General features: G+C 44.5%; 3 non-coding genes across 3 annotated transcripts; 1 reads left to right on the top strand and 2 right to left on the bottom strand.

The window, feature by feature from the left end:
• The first annotated feature begins 1,560 nt into the window (after positions 1 to 1,560).
• On the top strand, positions 1,561 to 1,634 carry TRNAN-GUU (transfer RNA asparagine (anticodon GUU)). Its single transcript has one exon. It is a non-coding gene; the product is annotated as a tRNA-Asn (tRNA).
• An 8,989-nt stretch (positions 1,635 to 10,623) lies between these two features.
• On the bottom strand, positions 10,624 to 10,696 carry TRNAV-AAC (transfer RNA valine (anticodon AAC)). Its single transcript has one exon. It is a non-coding gene; the product is annotated as a tRNA-Val (tRNA).
• A 3,005-nt stretch (positions 10,697 to 13,701) lies between these two features.
• On the bottom strand, positions 13,702 to 13,774 carry TRNAV-CAC (transfer RNA valine (anticodon CAC)). The gene has a single exon. It is a non-coding gene; the product is annotated as a tRNA-Val (tRNA).
• Positions 13,775 to 16,853: the final 3,079 nt, after the last annotated feature.

The following is a 16,853-nucleotide window of genomic DNA, read 5'->3' as shown; positions in this document are numbered from 1 at the left end:
ACGACTGATATTAGAAATACCTTTTCCAGAAAAAAAGTCATTGACTGTATCATTTCATTAGTGCAAGCTACAGACAAAGCTACTTGAGAGGAGATATTTCCACTTTGGGGATATGTTCTGCTCAACAGTGAGACAAGCAGTTGACATAGGTTTTGCTTTGACCAGCCTGCTTGTGTGCTGTGGGATTTACTCCTCACAGAATACAGATGTGGGGCCAGCAGCAAACTGCTCTCCAACCACTGCTAAGCAGCATAACTCGTGCTGGAACTGAAAGCAAAATGAATATTACTCAGCCATTAAAAAAAAAAAAGAATGAAAAAATGCCATTTGGAGCAATGTGGATGACCCGGAGATTCTCATATTGAGTGAAGTAAGATGGACAAATACGATATCACTTATATGTGGAAACTAAAACACAAAACCAAAAATGATACAAATGAAACTATATGCAAAACAGAAAGAGACCCTCAGATGTAGAAAACAAGCTGCTGGTTACCAAAGGGAAAAGGGTGGAAAGAGGGATAAATGAGGAGTTTCAGATTAACATATATACACTACTGTGTATCAGATAGATAACCAATACGGACCTCTAGCGCAGGGAGGGACCTAAACTCAATATTTTGTAATTAAATAAATAAATATTTTGTAATAAAAGCCTATACAGAAAGAGAATCTGAAAAAAAAAGTATGTATAACTGAATCACTTTGTTGTACACCTGAAACTAGCAACACTGTAAATCAACTATATGCCAATTAAAAAAAAAAAAGCAAATAGAAAGAGGTTATAGACACTAACTTGATACAGCCTGGATATGAACCGAGGCTGCTGCCATCACAATAGAGCACTATACACTATACAAGCACAATGCACAACGTGACTTCAGGTAGCTATCTCGACCTAAATATATCCACACTGTTTTACTCCTGGACACTTAAAGAAGTTCGTGCTTTTCTCTCTTTCACGCTCTTCTTCGAATTCTTCCTCCCCATTTTGCTACTTAAAAGAGCAATTTTTCTTTCTGAGGATCTGGCCCGGGCCTCTTCACAGACTTCCTGGAAGGTCTCCTGGCAGGTTTCATCCATGTCTTGGCTTGCTCTCGCCCCTTTTCACGTTTCCTCTTTGGATGTGATCTCTTTCCCGTTAAGCCACACGGACCACACCTACTAAACCGCTGCCCAAAGGTGCCGATGGCCGGATGAAGATGGAGCAAACCCGGAGCCGTCACTGAGTCCGCCGCGGGTTCAGCTTCCCTCGGGCCCCCTCGGCTCAGGCCCCGGAGTCCCCGGGCGCTGGCGTCTGAGGCGGCTGTGGAGTAAGGCGTGGCAGGGACGCTCGGTTGCACTTCTGCCTTCGGAATCGCCCGACGCCCGGCTTTCCAACGGGAACGAACACGGAGTGGACTCCGTCTCTCCGATGGCCCGAGGCTTGGAGACCGAGCTGCTCTCCCGCGAAAGGCAGGTGGCTTCGCCTACCTTTGTAGGTACGCTTGCTTTCTGAGGGGATGAGTGAGTTAGTGAGTGTTAGTCACACTGTTGAGACCGAGAATAGGCGAGCATCGAGTCTCTGTGGCGCAATCGGTTAGCGCGTTCGGCTGTTAACCGAAAGGTTGGTGGTTCAAGCCCACCCAGGGACGTGTCTAAACCTTTTGGAGTGTAAGTGATGTATGATTGATAATTTCTAGTCTGCACATCGTCCCCAAGCTCCACTACTACAGTCCTTTCCTTTGTGTCTTGTATAGAACCTATATCCAGATAGCCACTGATCCTCAGAAAGGGTCTCTGGAGGAAAGCAGGTCACTGGGAGTCCTGGAATTCAGGAAAGAGCAGGCTCATTATCTTTACCCTGTAAACTCCTTTCACCAGTGAAGTTTCTTTCACTTTCACTGTCTGTGGTAACCTTTATTTATCCCTTTCCATATACTTCTGTAATTAATTTGGTTCCATGCTTTTCCTATGACAGTCATCATTCTTGCACACATAGCTACATGGTAGAATCCTGGAAGAGCAATTGCTCTGTCATAGCCTTTACATGGTTTGTACATAATTCCTTTTTCTTACCTTTGTTGACTTATTGGGTGTGTTTTGTTATTTCAGCAACTGCTTTGGGCATTATAGCATACATACATCTATAACTTAGCACAGTCTGTTTCAAGGGATGGCACACTTCCTCACATTTCTCCCCTGCCTGCCTTTATGCTTATGTTGCCCTGTATTTTACTTGGCATATGTTTTGAATCTAAATCCAATGTTATTACTTAAAAAAAAAAAAACTGCCCCATGTTTTTAAAGAGATTTAATTGATAAAAAATCATATATTTCCCATGCATATACCATGTTTCTTTTGCTTCATTTCCTTTGTGTACATCAGGAATTCCAGTTCATGTGAGTTTCTTCTTCTTGGAGGGCTCCTTTAACTTCTCTTGCTATGTGGCTTTTCTGGTGACTAAGTCTTTAAGCATGTGTATGTCTATAAATGTGATCATTTAATTTCTATTTTCAAAGAGATTTGGGAAGGGGGAGAGTAGGCATAGGATTCCACCCTTTTTCACGCTCAGTCCTTTAAAAACGTTGCTTCATTGTCTTCTCACTTCCATTGTTTTTTATGAGAAATCTGACATAATTTTTACTTTTGTTTTCTGAATGTACTGTGTATTTTCTTTCTGGCTCATTGGACATCTTTTTTTCTTTTATAATGGACTGGAGCCGTTTAATTACTCTGTGACTAGGCACAGTTTTCTTCCTGTTCCTTGTGCTCACAGTTCATTTGTCTCCTTGGATGGATGGGTTTATAATTTTCATTATGATTGGAGTGTGTCCTCTTGGGTTTCTTCAAAGTTTTTTCCTTCAAAAAATTTCTCCTGGTATTTTTTGAGAGTCCAAATACTCTTACGTTAGGCCTTTTAAAGTTGCTCTACTATTCGGTGATGCTATTAATATGTTCAGTTAAAAAAATTACTGCCATTTCATTTTGAATAGTTTCAGTGGTTCAAGGCTTTGTATTCCCTAATTTTTTTTTCTTGCAATGTCTAATTTGTTGTTGATTCACAGATGTTATTGTTTTTATCTCTAAAGTTTGCTTTTTGCCATTTTTGTATGTTCCACATTTCTAATGAACTCTTTGGACATATGTAACATAGTCATGGTAACTGTTTAAAGTTCTCTCTGATGATTTTTTTCATCATGTCAATTCTGGTCAGTTTTGACTGAGTGATTATATTCTTCCTTTTGCATCATATTTTTCTGCCTCTTTGCATGCCTGACATTTGTTGTTGTTGTTTGGATACTGGACATTATCAAAATTTCCTTTCTGGATCCTAGCTACTTTGATATTCCTGTGAATTATTTTGAGTTTTGTATTAGGGTACAGTTAGGTGACTTGTAAACAGTTTAATCGCTTTGGATCTTGCTTTATGATTTTTTCAGTAGGTCAATGAAGGGCTGATTATTCTAGAGCTGTGTTCTTGCCCTAAGGCTCATGAGTCACATAAATAGTCTAGTCTGGCTTATGGCAGTGAGTACAATTGTCTGTCCCATGTGGACACCAGGCACTGCTCCATGATCTGGTCCAAAATTTCTTTTCTTGGTCTCAGCTAATTCTCCACAAGTGTGCTCTTATCAGAACTCCATTTAGTACTTCAGGGAGACTGTTTCGTATCCCTGGATATCTTTTTCTCTTTCATCACTGGACCTTTGTTCTCTGAACCCCGGCTGCCTTGCTTTCCACCAAAATTCAGCTTCCTCTCAACAATCCAAAGAGCTGGTCTCAGATTGCCCTTCTCAAGCCCAACCTGGTCATGCTCGGAAAGCAGTCACGTGGGCCAGTGGCAGGACTCACCTTGTTTCTCATTCTCAGGTAATTCTCAGCTGTCCTCTTTTGCCCAATTTCCTGTGTCTAGAAACTGACATTATATATTTTCCTTTTTGTTTCCTGTGGGGGCAGGCAAGAAAGGGACGGTGAGATTTCAAGCAGGAGGGTAAATCTGATTTTTGTCACTCCAAATACAAAACAGCAAAATGGCTCTCTGAGGAGGCCTTACAAGTAGCTGTGAAAAGAAGAGAAGCCACAAACAAAGGAGAAAAGGAAATATATACCCATTTGAATGCAGAGTTCCAAAGAATAGCAAGGAGAGACAAGAAATCCTTCCTCAGTGATCAGTGCAAAAAATAGAGGAAAACAATAGAATGGGAAAGACTAGAGATCTCTTCAAGAAAATTAGAGATACCAAGGGAACATTTCATGCAAAGATGGGCTCAATAAAGGACAGAAATGGTATGGACCTAACAGAAGCAGAAGATTTTAAGAAGAGGTGGCAAGAATGCACAGAAGAACTGTACAAAAAAGATCTTCACAACCCAGATAATCACACTGGTGTGATCACTCACCTAGAGCCAGACATCCTGGAATGTGAAGTCAAGTGGACCTTAGGAAACATCACTATGAACAAAGCTAGTGGACGTGATGGAATTCCAGTTGAGTTATTTCAAATCCTAAAAAATGATGCTGTGGAAGTGCTGCACTTAATATGCCAACAAATCTGGAAAACTCACCAGTGGTCACAGGACTGGAAAAGATCAGTTTTCATTTCAATCCCTAAGAAAGGCAAGGCCATAGAATGCTCAAACTACCGCACAATTGCACTCATCTCACATGCTAGCAAAGTAATGCTCAAAATTCTCCAAGCCAGGCTTCAACAATATATGAACTGTGAACTTCCAGATGTTCAAACTGGTTTTAGAAAAGGCAGAGGGACCAGAGATCAAATTGCCAACATCCACTGGATCATAGAAAAAGCAAGAGAGTTCCAGAAAAAGCATCTATTTCTGCTTTATTGACAAAGCCTTTGACTGTGTGGATCACAATAAACTGTGGAAAATTCTGAAAGAGATGGGAATACCAGACCACCTGACCTGCCTCTTAAGAAACCTGTATGCAGGTCAGGAAGCAACAGTTAGAACTGGACATGGAACAACAGACTGGTTCCGAAGGAGTACGTCAAGGCTGTATATTGTCACCATGCTTATTTAATTTATATGCAGAATACATCATGAGAAATGCTGGGCTGGAAGAAGTACAAGCTGGAATCAAGAGTGCTGGGAGAACTATCAATAATAACTTCAGATACGCAGATGACACCACCCTTATGGCAGAAAGTGAAGAACTAAAGAACCTCTTGATGGAAGTGAAAGAGGAGAGTGAAAAAACTGGCTTAAAACTCAACATTCAGAAAACTAAGATCATGGCAACCTGTCCCATCACTTCATGGCAAATAGATGGGGAAACAGTGAAAACAGTGGCAGGCTTTGTTTTGGGGGGCTCCAAAATCACTGCAGATGGTGACTGCAGCCATGAAATTAAAAGATGCTTATTCCTTGGAAGAAAAGTTATTACCAGCCTAGACAGCATATTAAAAAGCAGAGACATTACTTTGCCAACAAAGGTCCGTCTAGTCAAGGCTATGTTTTTTCCAGTGGTCATATATGGATGTGAGAGTTGGACTATAAAGAAAGCTGAGTGCTGAAGAATTGGTTTTTTTGAACTGTGGTGCTGGAGAAGACTCTTGACAGTCCCTTGGACTGCAAGGAGATCCAACCAGTCCACCCTAAAGGAAGTCAGTCCTGAATATTCATTCTAAGGACTGATGTTGAAGCTGAAACTCCAATACTTTGACCACCTGATGTGGAGAGCTGACTCATTTGAAAAGACCCTGATGCTGAGAAAGATTGAGGGCAGGAGGAAAAGAGAACAACAGAGGATGAGATGGTTGGATGGCATCACCGACTCAATGGACATGAGTTTGGGTGGACTCTGGGAGTTGATGATGGACAGGGAGGCCTGGCGTGCTGCACTCTGTGGGGCCTCAAAGAGTTGTACATGACTGAGCGACTGAACTGAACTGAACTGAAGGCATCTTATGTGTTTCTAAGTTGATTTCAATAGTAGGTGTGCCAATTTGTATTTCCATCTTTCCAAATCCACGAAAGAGCTTTTTTCTTCATATTCTTGCCATCATGACGAATTTTGTTCACATCTGTATGATACTCTAGTAAGAGGATGGGTACCCTCTTGATTCAGTTAAGCCAGAGGTACAACAAAAGTCTAAGTGGACATTACCCAGATTTACCCTACTGCACATGTTCAACAGCTAAACTTCCAAGATGTTTAGAAAGCATTCCAATAATTGTAATTATTTTTGGTAGTGTCCTACTTATTTGAGTTTGAGAAGACTGACCAGAATGACTTCCAGTTGCTTCACACTAAACTTCCAGTTTATGGATAGACCAACTAAACACTGGTCTCAGATATTTGTTCTTCTTCCCTTTTCTTTATGAATGCATTTTTGCCATCTGGATGCACACATTTAATGACTGGTCACCCTCTTACTCAAGACTATTGGGATGCCAATAACTGTGTCTTTATGATTCCTTGACAGTGTTTGGCTGTTTCTGCAAAAATCATCCAATTTGAGACAAATTGTTGGGACCAATAGGATTCTGCATGGACAATCCATCTTGTGCAGACCTAGATACCAAGAATTATTAGTTGACCTCCCCTGAATTCTTCTGTTGAATCTCATGAGCATTCAGGCTTTCACACAGTAAATCTAGTTCCTGGACATTCTCTCTACTCTCTCAGTGTGTTTCTTTTTCTGTCTGTAATTCTCTGTCCCTCATACTCTAGGCCTCCCCCAATCTACCTAATTTCTTCTTCTTTTCACCTTTCCAGGACATTGCCCTAGATTGCCTTTAATCCTGAGCAGTTCTCAGGCACTTACTAGATGCTAGGTCCTGCTATGGGCAGGGGAAAGGAAAAAAGATGCTGAATAGTGAGTCAGCTCACTATGGAGCTCACATCTGGAGGCATTGAAAAGGGACAGTGCAGCAGGAGCAGAAACAGTTCCTGGCAGTTTTCCCCAGGCTAATCTGCTCATCTTGGTTTAGGTTTCTAGCAGTGATGGAGATAAGACAAGCATAATGAAGATGGATGACTTCAGATTTAGTAGGCAGAAAACTAAGAACCAAAACAATTTTTTTTTAAATTACATAAACAAGCACTTTAGGAAAACAGTAGACATTCAGCAACAGCTTCCCACTTCCTGGAGCAGACATTCCATGTGTTCCACAATTCTTATAGTGACACTGATGGAAACAGTCACCAATCTCCCATAAAAGGCACCTGAGCCTCCTCTCAACCTGTTCACATATGGCCATTCTACAGTCTATAAACATAGGAGGCAGCATCATAGGAAAATAGTGTTTTTCATTTCTATCTTAGTTATACATGATACAGGCAAAGATCACACATTGATTAATTTAATATCAGTCAACGAACTCAGATAAACATAGACCTTAAAATCAAAAGCTGAGCTGACACATAATAGAGAAATGCATGTTGGAATCATACAGTAAATGATACCCCAAAGTCTAAGTGGATTGATTATGATTTCTAATCATAGAATTACAGTATTATAGTATAATTATATAGTCTAATCATAGTATTATAATTATAATACTATATCTCCATTTAACATATATAGTATATTTAATTTCTTGGAACACATAATTTTAAGTTTATAAACTTAAATATTTATCCAATTAAAATTTTTCTTAGTTTATTCCTTTATTTGCATTATTTATCTGCACTAGGTCTTCCTTGCAGTATGCAGGATCTAGTTCCACAATTGGGGATGGAACCCAGGCTCCCTGTATTGGGAGCAAGGAGTCTTAGCTCCTGGACCACCAGCAAAGTCCCTTAAATTTTTTGATAAACAAGTAAAACCAGTATAGAAAACTTAGGTAGTTCAGGGTTATTAGAACTTGAAGAGAAAATAAATCCAAGACTGTGCAAACTAGAGTACTTTGTTACCAATATTTTCCATATTATTACAGTATTTGAAAAGAACATAGTTTTTAGACCAAAATTATAACCTGTGTGATACATACAAGGAATATTCTCTATAAATATAACGTTTTCTGTGTGATTTTATGTCAATTATTAGAGTAGAGTGCTAATAATATTTGAGAATTCTTATTTTCAGCTTTATTTTTTCTTATACCTAGCACACAAGGTACATACTAACTTATCTCTATGATAAAGTAATACTAAACTTTTTGTTTTTTCTTCTTCATTTCAGTAAGAAATGAAGCTACATTTCAGTAAAAAAAGTCAAATCCCCTTGGATGTTATCTGCTGGAGTTCTCATTGTAGAAGCAGTATCAGTACCCCCACTTTGGACATCCCTTGGAGAAGGAAATGGCAACCCACTCCAGTATTTTTGCCTGGAAATCCCATGGACAGAGGAGCCTGGCAGGTTACAGTTGATGGGGTCCCAAAGACTCACTCAGACTCGCCTGAGTGAGTGAGCACACGCACACACACAAACTACAAATCAGAATGCCAGAGAGAAAAAGATTTCCCTGGCCCGGAGTCTAACACGGTCTGGGTTGGTGAAAACACCAAATCCTAGCCACTAGACCACAAGGGAATCTTGCAAAGTGTCTTCTGGTTTAGTGTCTCCAGGTAAAAACTATAAAAGTAAAAATTAACTTCTTGAGATGACAAGAGCAGGAAAGGAGGTGATTGCCAGTGGTGCAGGGCTGAATAAAGCTGTGGGAGTCTCCCAGCTCTTGCCCCTGGGTTCCATCCTGGCCTAGCTTATCATTGTGTGCAATGCAAGGTCAAGCTCCCTTTCTGAACTTCTGCCGTCTGTATCAGAAAAAGGTGCAGACTGGCTCTCAGGGGTGATGGGTGGATCTGTCTACTTCCTGACCTCTGACATGGCTCAGGTGCCTCTCCTGATAATGGCATGTGTATGGACTCTTTTCGTGCCTGACAGCTCAGTTAGAGGATTTCTTTATTTGTGTCTTTGGCTCCAGCCTCAGGTGAAGAGTCAGGTTTGGTTTTTTTTGTTCTCTCATGCAAACCAAGTGTGCTTCAGAGGGATGAACTTCTTGGTTTTCAGAGCCATACTATGTGTCAGAGTGTAGAGATTTATGTGCCAGAGGAGCTGAGGGGATTTCCGGATGGTAAAGGTGATCTTTTTCCATTGTTTCCCCATCTGTTTGCCATGAAGTGATGGAACTGGATGCCATGACCTTAGTTTTTTGAATGTTGAGTTTTAAGCCAACTTTTTCTCTCTCCTCTTTCACATTCATAAAGAAGCTCTTTAGTTCTGCTTCACTTTCTGCCATAAGGGTGGTGTCATCTGCGCATCTGAGGTTATTGACATTTCTCCTGGTAATCTTGATTCCAGCTTGTGCTTCATTCAGCCTGGCATTTTGTATGATGCACTCTGAATAGAAGTTAAATAAGCAGGGTGACAATATACAGCCTTGACGTACTCCTTCCCCAGTTAGGAACCAGTCCGTTGTTCCATGTCTGATTCTAACTGTTGCTTCTTGACCTGCACACAGATTTCTCAGGAGGCAGGTCAGGTGGTCTGGTATTCCAACCAAGAATTTTCCAACAGTTGTTGTGATCCACACAGTCAAAGGCTTTGGCATAGTCAATAAAGAAGAAGTAGATGTTTTTCTGGAACTCTCTTGCTTTTTCGATGATCCAGCAGATGTTGACAATTTGATCTCTGGTTCCTCTGCCTTTTCTAAAACGAGCTTGAACATCTGGAAGTTCATGGTTCACATATTGCTGAAGCCTGGCTTGGAGAATTTTGAGCGTTACTTTGCTAGTATGTGAGATGAGTGCAATTGTGTGGTAGTCTGAACCTTCTTTGGCATTGCCTTTCTTTGGGATTGGAATGAAAATGGACCTTTTCCAGTCCTGTGGCCCCTGCTGAGTTTTCCAAATTTGCTGGCATATTGAGTGCAGCACTTTATTTTCTGGGCTCCAAAATCACTGCAGACAGTAACTGCACCCATGAAATTAAAAGATGCTTGCTCCTTGGAAGGAAAGCTATGACCAACCTAGACAGCATATTAAAAAGAAGAGACATCACTTTGTCAACAAAGATCTGTCTCGTGAAGGCTATGGTTTTTCCAGTAGTCATGTATGGATGTGAGAGTTGGACTGTAAAGAAAGCTGAGCACTGAAGAACTGATACTTTTGAACTGTGGTGTTGGAGAAGACTCTTGAGAGTCCCTTGGACTGCAAGGAGATCCAACCAGTTCTTTGTAAAGGAGATCAGTCCTGAATATTCATTGGAAGGACTGATGCTGAGACTGAAGCTCCAATACTTTGGCCACCTGATGTGAAGAGCTGACTCATTGGAAAAGACCCTGATGCTGGGAAAGATTGAAGGCAGGAGGAGAAGGGGATGACAGAGGATGAGGTGGTTGGATGACGTCACCAACTCAATGGACATGAGTTTGAGTAAGCTCTGGGAGTTGGTGATGAACAGGGAAGCGTGGCATGCTGCAGTCCATGAGGTCGCAAAGAGTCGGACACGACTGAGCAACTGAACTGAACTGAAAGGTGGCCTGAAGTTGGCCTTGTTCTGTGCCCTCCTTGGAGTAACTCATTGTGGCCTGGTGTCCACAGTGACTCAGACAAAGGAGGCCTAGTTTGTAGTGCTGAGTAGGCTTTCAGGAAGTCACAGAACTCCTCCTTTGATTCTTGCAGGTTTTTTTATTTTTAAAATGCAAATCAAAAACTTTGGGATAAAGTGAAGCTGTTTCTGCCTGGTTTCAAACCAGGGACCTTTTGCGTGTTAGGCAAATGTGATAACCACTACACTACAGAAACCACATGGTCAAGCATAGCTAGTGACATCCAAGAAAAGTATGTTTGGATACAACTTGTCCTCAAATTTTGAAAGGAAGAGAGCTCTCTGAGCACAGAGGATCCCTCAGGTAAGGAGACTGAGGTTCCTGAAAGGCCCTGGTTTAGGGTTCCTTGCTTCTCCAGAGTGAGGTCCCTGTGAGCATCCCAGCAGTTAGACCTCAGGATCCCACAAGGAATGCACAGCTTTGGGCCGGAACGCAGTGGTCACCCCCACTGACTCTCCAGTTCCCAGAAGCCGCAGGAGCAGTTAGATGTGTCTCTGAGCCCCAGGCAACCCGATGGTTGGGCTGCAGACTCACACCTTTATGGCCCTTTTCACTGCTCTTGCAGTCACTAGGCTTGGCTCTTGGAAATGATCGATGCTTTAATCCTACCTGAAACAAAGAACCTTCTCCTCTGCTCCAATGTGCCTGACCAGCATGCTCCTTTCGCAGCATCGCTTCACTGGCGTTGTCCCAGGCACAGGGGTTTCTCAAGTTTCTGCTGCTATGGCTTATTCTAGTCGTCTAGTTTAAGTCCAAAACTTTCATCACACTTTCACATTTAGCAGGAAGAGCAGCAAAGGCTGAGGTCTCCGGTCATCTGGCTGTTTGAAAATATCGAACATCAGGGAAGGAAATGGCAACCCACTTCAGTATTCTTGCCTGGTGAATCCCATGGACAGAGAAACCTGGTTGCTATAGTTCATGGGGTCCCAAAGAGTCAGACACCACTTAGCAACTAAACAAGAACATATAATAAGATTAGTTTTTCATCATTGTGGAAATGATGTTTTAACAATCGATTATCCATGCTAGAAATGAAAAAGAAAGCATACCTTACAAAGAACAATGAGTCAATTGTATTTAGCGGCTCTAATATGTTAGAGGGGGCTTCCCTGGTGGCTCAGAGGTTAAAGCGTCTGCCTCCAATGCGGGAGACCCGGGTTCGATCCCTGGGTTGGGAAGATCCCCTGGAGAAGGAAACGGTAACCCACTCCAGTATTCTTACCTGGAGAATCCCATGGACGGAGAAGCCCGGTAGGCTACAGTCCACGGGGTCGCAAAGAGTCGGACACGACTGAGCGACGGAACGGAACGGAATATGTTAGAGGCAAACACAGAGAGGAGGAAGGCTTTGCTGAGTAGGACATGGACTCAGTAAAGCAGTGGACTGAGTAGGATCAGGCTCGGTCCACGCAGGTCTCACAGTTGTGTATTCCTCCCTTATTGTACTTGAGATTCTTCTTGAAGGACAGCTTTGTTTTACCTTTGATAATGTCTGAAACGCCTTTTATTTGACTTTTTAAATTATCCGGTTCAACAGGTCATGGAGTGCGAATTTTAACCCTGGACAACAGAGAGGTACAGGCGGTTCTCCCAGAAAACAGGTGTCTGGAGAGGTTTTTGGTTTCACCTCACAGCAGGCAGAGTTTCTTCTTGCTGAAAGACTTTAATGTAACATTGTCTGTGTGTCTGTCTGCCTCCCGTTTCCTTTAGAAGTAAAGGGTAACAAGCTTGGGGATGCACATGCGCTTCCTCTCACAGTGGTTTTTCTTCTTTTCTTAGTGCGGCGATCACCGCGTTTCCTTCAGGTCTGAGGTTCAGGGGTCCGACCCCGAGGAAGACGCGGGCCGCGTGCGCACCGGACCCCCAAGCCGCGGGGCTCCGCCTGGTTCCACGTGGACTCCGAGTGCAGTCGAGGGTGCGACCGCGCGGCAGCATCCCCACCAGCGCTGGAGCCTGAGTCCCCAAAGAGGCGGACTTGAAAGCAGCTTTGGAACAGGACATTTCATGAGCTTTCCCCTGCTTTCCTCCCCTCCACGTCCTAGCTTTCACCTCCCACATCCAGCCAGAGGAGCGGATTCGCGGTCTTCAGAGTTGCATCCGGCGCTGCTCTCCCATGCCTACTGGACCTACTGGCGGTGGTCGTGTCCCGGACAGGGTGGAGGGACAGCGGGTGCCCGAGGGACCACAAACACAGGGCTCCCTGCAGCCGCAAGGGAAGGCGCGGGGCTTCAAAATCGGCGAGAGGAGCGGCTGAGGGACCGGGGCCTGCCCCTGCCCCTGCCCATGAGGCCGCCCAACAGCTGCCCAACACCCCCACCATCGTCATCCGAGCTTCAGGGTGAGGGAGCCTAGCGTTCCACTGATTTCCCACCTTTATCAGGAGAGTCATTTACACAAATCCAGAGTCTAGAACAAGAGGGCCTGTGGCCAAAGTCCACATGGACCCAGAATCGAACACGAAGTCCTAACTGGATGTGGGGTCTCAGGAAAGCCCTGCATCAGAGACTACTCTTGGTCTGAGCCCAGGGAAGTTGGCGTCATCCAAGGTGGGGACAGGGCAGGTGTTGTAGGTCATGGGGGAAGAACTGGAATCCAGGTTTGGTGAGAGGCTCTCTTTCTGAACCTGTTTCCTTGTGAAGGGGGGCCACTTGGCTCTCAGTCGGTGGTGAGCTGCCCATCTACTCCCTGATCTCTGACCTGACTCCAGGCCCCGCCCCAGTAATGGCTCGAGGACAGGCTGCTTTTCCTCCTGATCAGCTCAATTTGCAGAACCTGACCCTCTTCATCTTTGGGTCTTTGGCTCCAGCCTGTGGTGTAGAATTGAATTTGTTCTCTTGTCCTGTTACACAAATCAGATTGTCCTATCTGTGTGCTGGGGCGAGGGAAAGCTAAGTGTCTTCACAAGGGATGAACTTCTTGGCTTTCAGAGACATGTGTCAGAAGGTAAAGGTATCCTTAAGTCAGCTTTGTCTTGTGCCCTCCTTGAATTCACTGACTTTGAGTTGTTCTGCAACATGGCTCAGAGCAGAGAAAGGAAGGCTGGTTCTAGGGCCAATGGGGCTTTCAGGTGGCAAGGAACTACTACCAAGCTTCCTGGGTTAAGGAAAATGCAGCTGCACCCACTGCCATACCTTCCACCTTTCTTTGTAATTTCTTGAATGAGAATGTAAATCTCGGGGAGAAGGGGGGAAAGAAATCTGTTTCCACCCGGTTTCAAACCGGGGACCTTTCGCGTGTGAAGCGAACGTGATAACCACTACACTACAGAATCGAGGTCCGTGTTGGGGCCTGACCCTATGTCCACCGAAATCGCAGGTCCTGCGTGCACTCTCCTGGTCACCAGTCCTTCAAACTGAAGAATGAACCTGGAACCACCAATGATCTCTCAGGCGAGGAGACTGCGGCTCCCGCTCCCAAGAGCCCCTGTTTTAGGGCTCCTCCCCTCCCCGGAAACCGGGACCCTCGGGCCCCCACAGTCTGGCTTCCTCATGCCACACCCAGCGCAGAGTCTCCAGTTCCACTGCTATGCCCCTGAGGACGCCTCAGCTCCGGGAAGCCACAGGAGCGGGGATGGGGGGCGGGTATCTTCGTTTAAGACCCAGGCGACCCGGTCCCCCAGCAGCGTAGACCCCGCTCGTCCTAGACTGCGGACCGGCGCACCGCCCAGGCGTCGGCGCTCTCAGCTCGCGGAAATGATCGGTGTTTCGAATCCACCAGGAGCCGTAGCGCCTGATCTCCTCGCCCTCCCTCTGCTCGGAAGCGCCTGATCCCGCGAGCTCCTTCCCCGCTGCGCTTTCCCCAGTATCCTCCCGGCCGAGTCCTGGGGGTGGGGCTGTGGGCGCCCCCGGTCCTGCTGCTGTGGTGTATGCTAATCTACTAAACAACATAAACATTAAGGTGCTATTATGCTAAACAACAAGTCCAACTTAATCATGCTGTCACCTTTTTGCAGGTACTGTAACAAAGGCTGTTTTAGGGCATTTGGCTCTTTGACAATATCGAACAACAACGGCTGGCCGATCAAATTTTCTTAGCCAGTGGTGAATTCAGCTGAAGATCTGGCCATCAGACCGTTATGATCCATAGGTGTTCGGAACCTGCCTGAAGATCTGAGAAGATGCTGAGATTCTTTTTAAAAGGGCAGTTTAATTCCAACTATTAGAACACCCCAAACTTCTTTTTATTTGTCTGCTTAATTTTTCTGCTCAACAAGTCTTGGAGTTGGAATTTTAATCGCGAGGCAGAGACAGTTCTCAGAGAAAAGTTGTTGTTCAGTTGCAACGTCATGTCTGAAAGTAGCATCTGAAAAGTTTCCACCTTTGTCTCACCACAAAAAGACCAAAGGCAGAAAGCATTTCCTTTGTTGAAAGATAATGCTTGCTCTTCCTAAAGATTTTTTGACATAAAGTTAAAAATGAAAGCTGAGGGGATATTCTTTTTTCCCCATCAGTTGCTTTTCTTTCCTTGTTTTTTAAAATGCAGGTCTTTATTTGTATATATATATATATATTTTTTTTTTTTTTAATGGCTGCACTTTGTTTTCAGTGCTGTGCTGGGTCTTGGTAGTAATGTGCAGCCCCGGCAGCATGTGGAATCTTCCAGGATTAGGGATCGAACCCATGTTGCCTGCATTGGCAGCTGGATTCTTAACTATTAGACCACTAGAGAAGTCCTCAGCAGTTAACTTTTCTTGGTTCAATGATTTCCTCCATTGTTCACACTCACAGTTCACCACAGCCCCAACAAGACCAGAACAGGCTGTTTGCTGGACATCCTGTTGCCAAGGTCGACCTTGTTCTCCTTTGGCTTAGTTTTCCAAACTGTAAACAGGGAGAGGAATTGACTCTGTTAGCCGCACCAGCAACTGGGATGACAGTTCCAGGTGGGGCAGACATCCTGACAGCTCTCATCAGGAAATTTCATTACACTTTCCCCTCTTTCCTTCTCTCTTTGATCTATCTCCCTGCTCCCCCACCTCCTCAGAGGACAGGATTCATCCTCCTCCTGCCTAGAAGGACCCTTTGGGGTCCCTTCTAGACAGCATAAAGGAAGTGGTTGCCCTTTCCGCTATAGGGGTGAAAGGGCTGAGGGCATCAAGGGGAACACAGGCTCACTTTTTAGACCCATGGGTACCTGTGCCTCAGGGGATCCTGGCAAACCCCAAAAAGCACTGCCTGAAGCTTCTCTGCAGGCAGAACAGGGATTTGTGGGGTTCCTCAGTTAGAGGAGCAGCCCAAACAGTCCTCATATGTGTCCCTGAGCTTCAGGGACAGGCCAGGAAAAAGCTGAAGACAGAGATAGAGAAAAGATACAGAGACAGGCTAACCCCATCATCCTGAGAGTGTCTGGAACCTGAGTGGTCTTGAGGGAGCTGAGGATCAAGTGTTAAATTGGTCTCCCCACTTTTATCAGATCTCATTTAGAGAACAGGAAAAGGTAGGATTGTGAAGAGCAAAGTCCAGAGTTAACCAACAAGAAAACACATATTCCTGACAAATTAGATATGGGATTTGAGTAAAACATTGGGGTCAAACATCAGGGCTTCCCTGATGGCTCAGGTAGTAAAGTGTCTGCTTGCAATGTGGGAGACCTGGGTTCAATCCCTGAGTTTGGGAATATCCCCTAGAGGAGGAAATAGCAACCCACTCCAGTACTCTTGACTGGAAAATCCCATGGACTGAGGATCCTGGTAGGCTACATACTATGTAGTCACAAAGAGTTGGACACAACTGAGCAACTTCACTTTCTTTACTTTTCTTGGGGTCAAAAAGAATTCCATGTGGGGTTTTTAATTCTAAGTATTGGAAACATGGAAACGAATTCCAACTAAGATAGAAACAGTGTAGGTGCAAAAGTTTGGGTTTTTTGGTTTGTGTTTGTTTGTGAGGGGGGAACATCTGAAGTTCTTTTCTGGGCCCCTGCTACTGCTACTGCTGCTGCTGCTAAGTCACTTCAGTCGTGTCCGACTCTGTGTAACCCCATAGACGGAAGCCCACCAGGCTCCCCCATCCCTGGGATTCTCCAGGCAAGAACACTGGAGTGGGTTGCCATTTCCTTCTCCATTTCTGGGCCCCCATGGATGGAGGAGCCTGGTAGGCTGAGTCCATGGGGTCACTCAGTCGGACACGACTGAGAGACCTCACTTTCACTTTTCACTTTCACACATTGGAGAAGGAAATGGCAACCCACTCCAGTGTTCTTGCCTGGAGAATCCCAGGGACGGGGGAACCTGGTGGGCTTCCGTCTATGGGGTCGCACAGAGTCGGACACGACTGAAGCGACTTAGCAGCAGCAGCAGCAGCAGGTTTTAATTAAAAGAAATTTCTCTCCACCCTGTCTCCATTCCCACC

The sequence above is a fragment of the Moschus berezovskii genome, chromosome 4 (genome assembly GCF_049115385.1).
Source record: "Moschus berezovskii isolate FMDL1 chromosome 4, NW_MosBer_1.0, whole genome shotgun sequence".
Lineage (NCBI taxonomy): Eukaryota > Metazoa > Chordata > Mammalia > Artiodactyla > Moschidae > Moschus > Moschus berezovskii.
The sequence above is the reverse complement of the archived record's forward strand: the minus strand, read 5'-3'. Positions and strand labels throughout refer to the sequence as shown.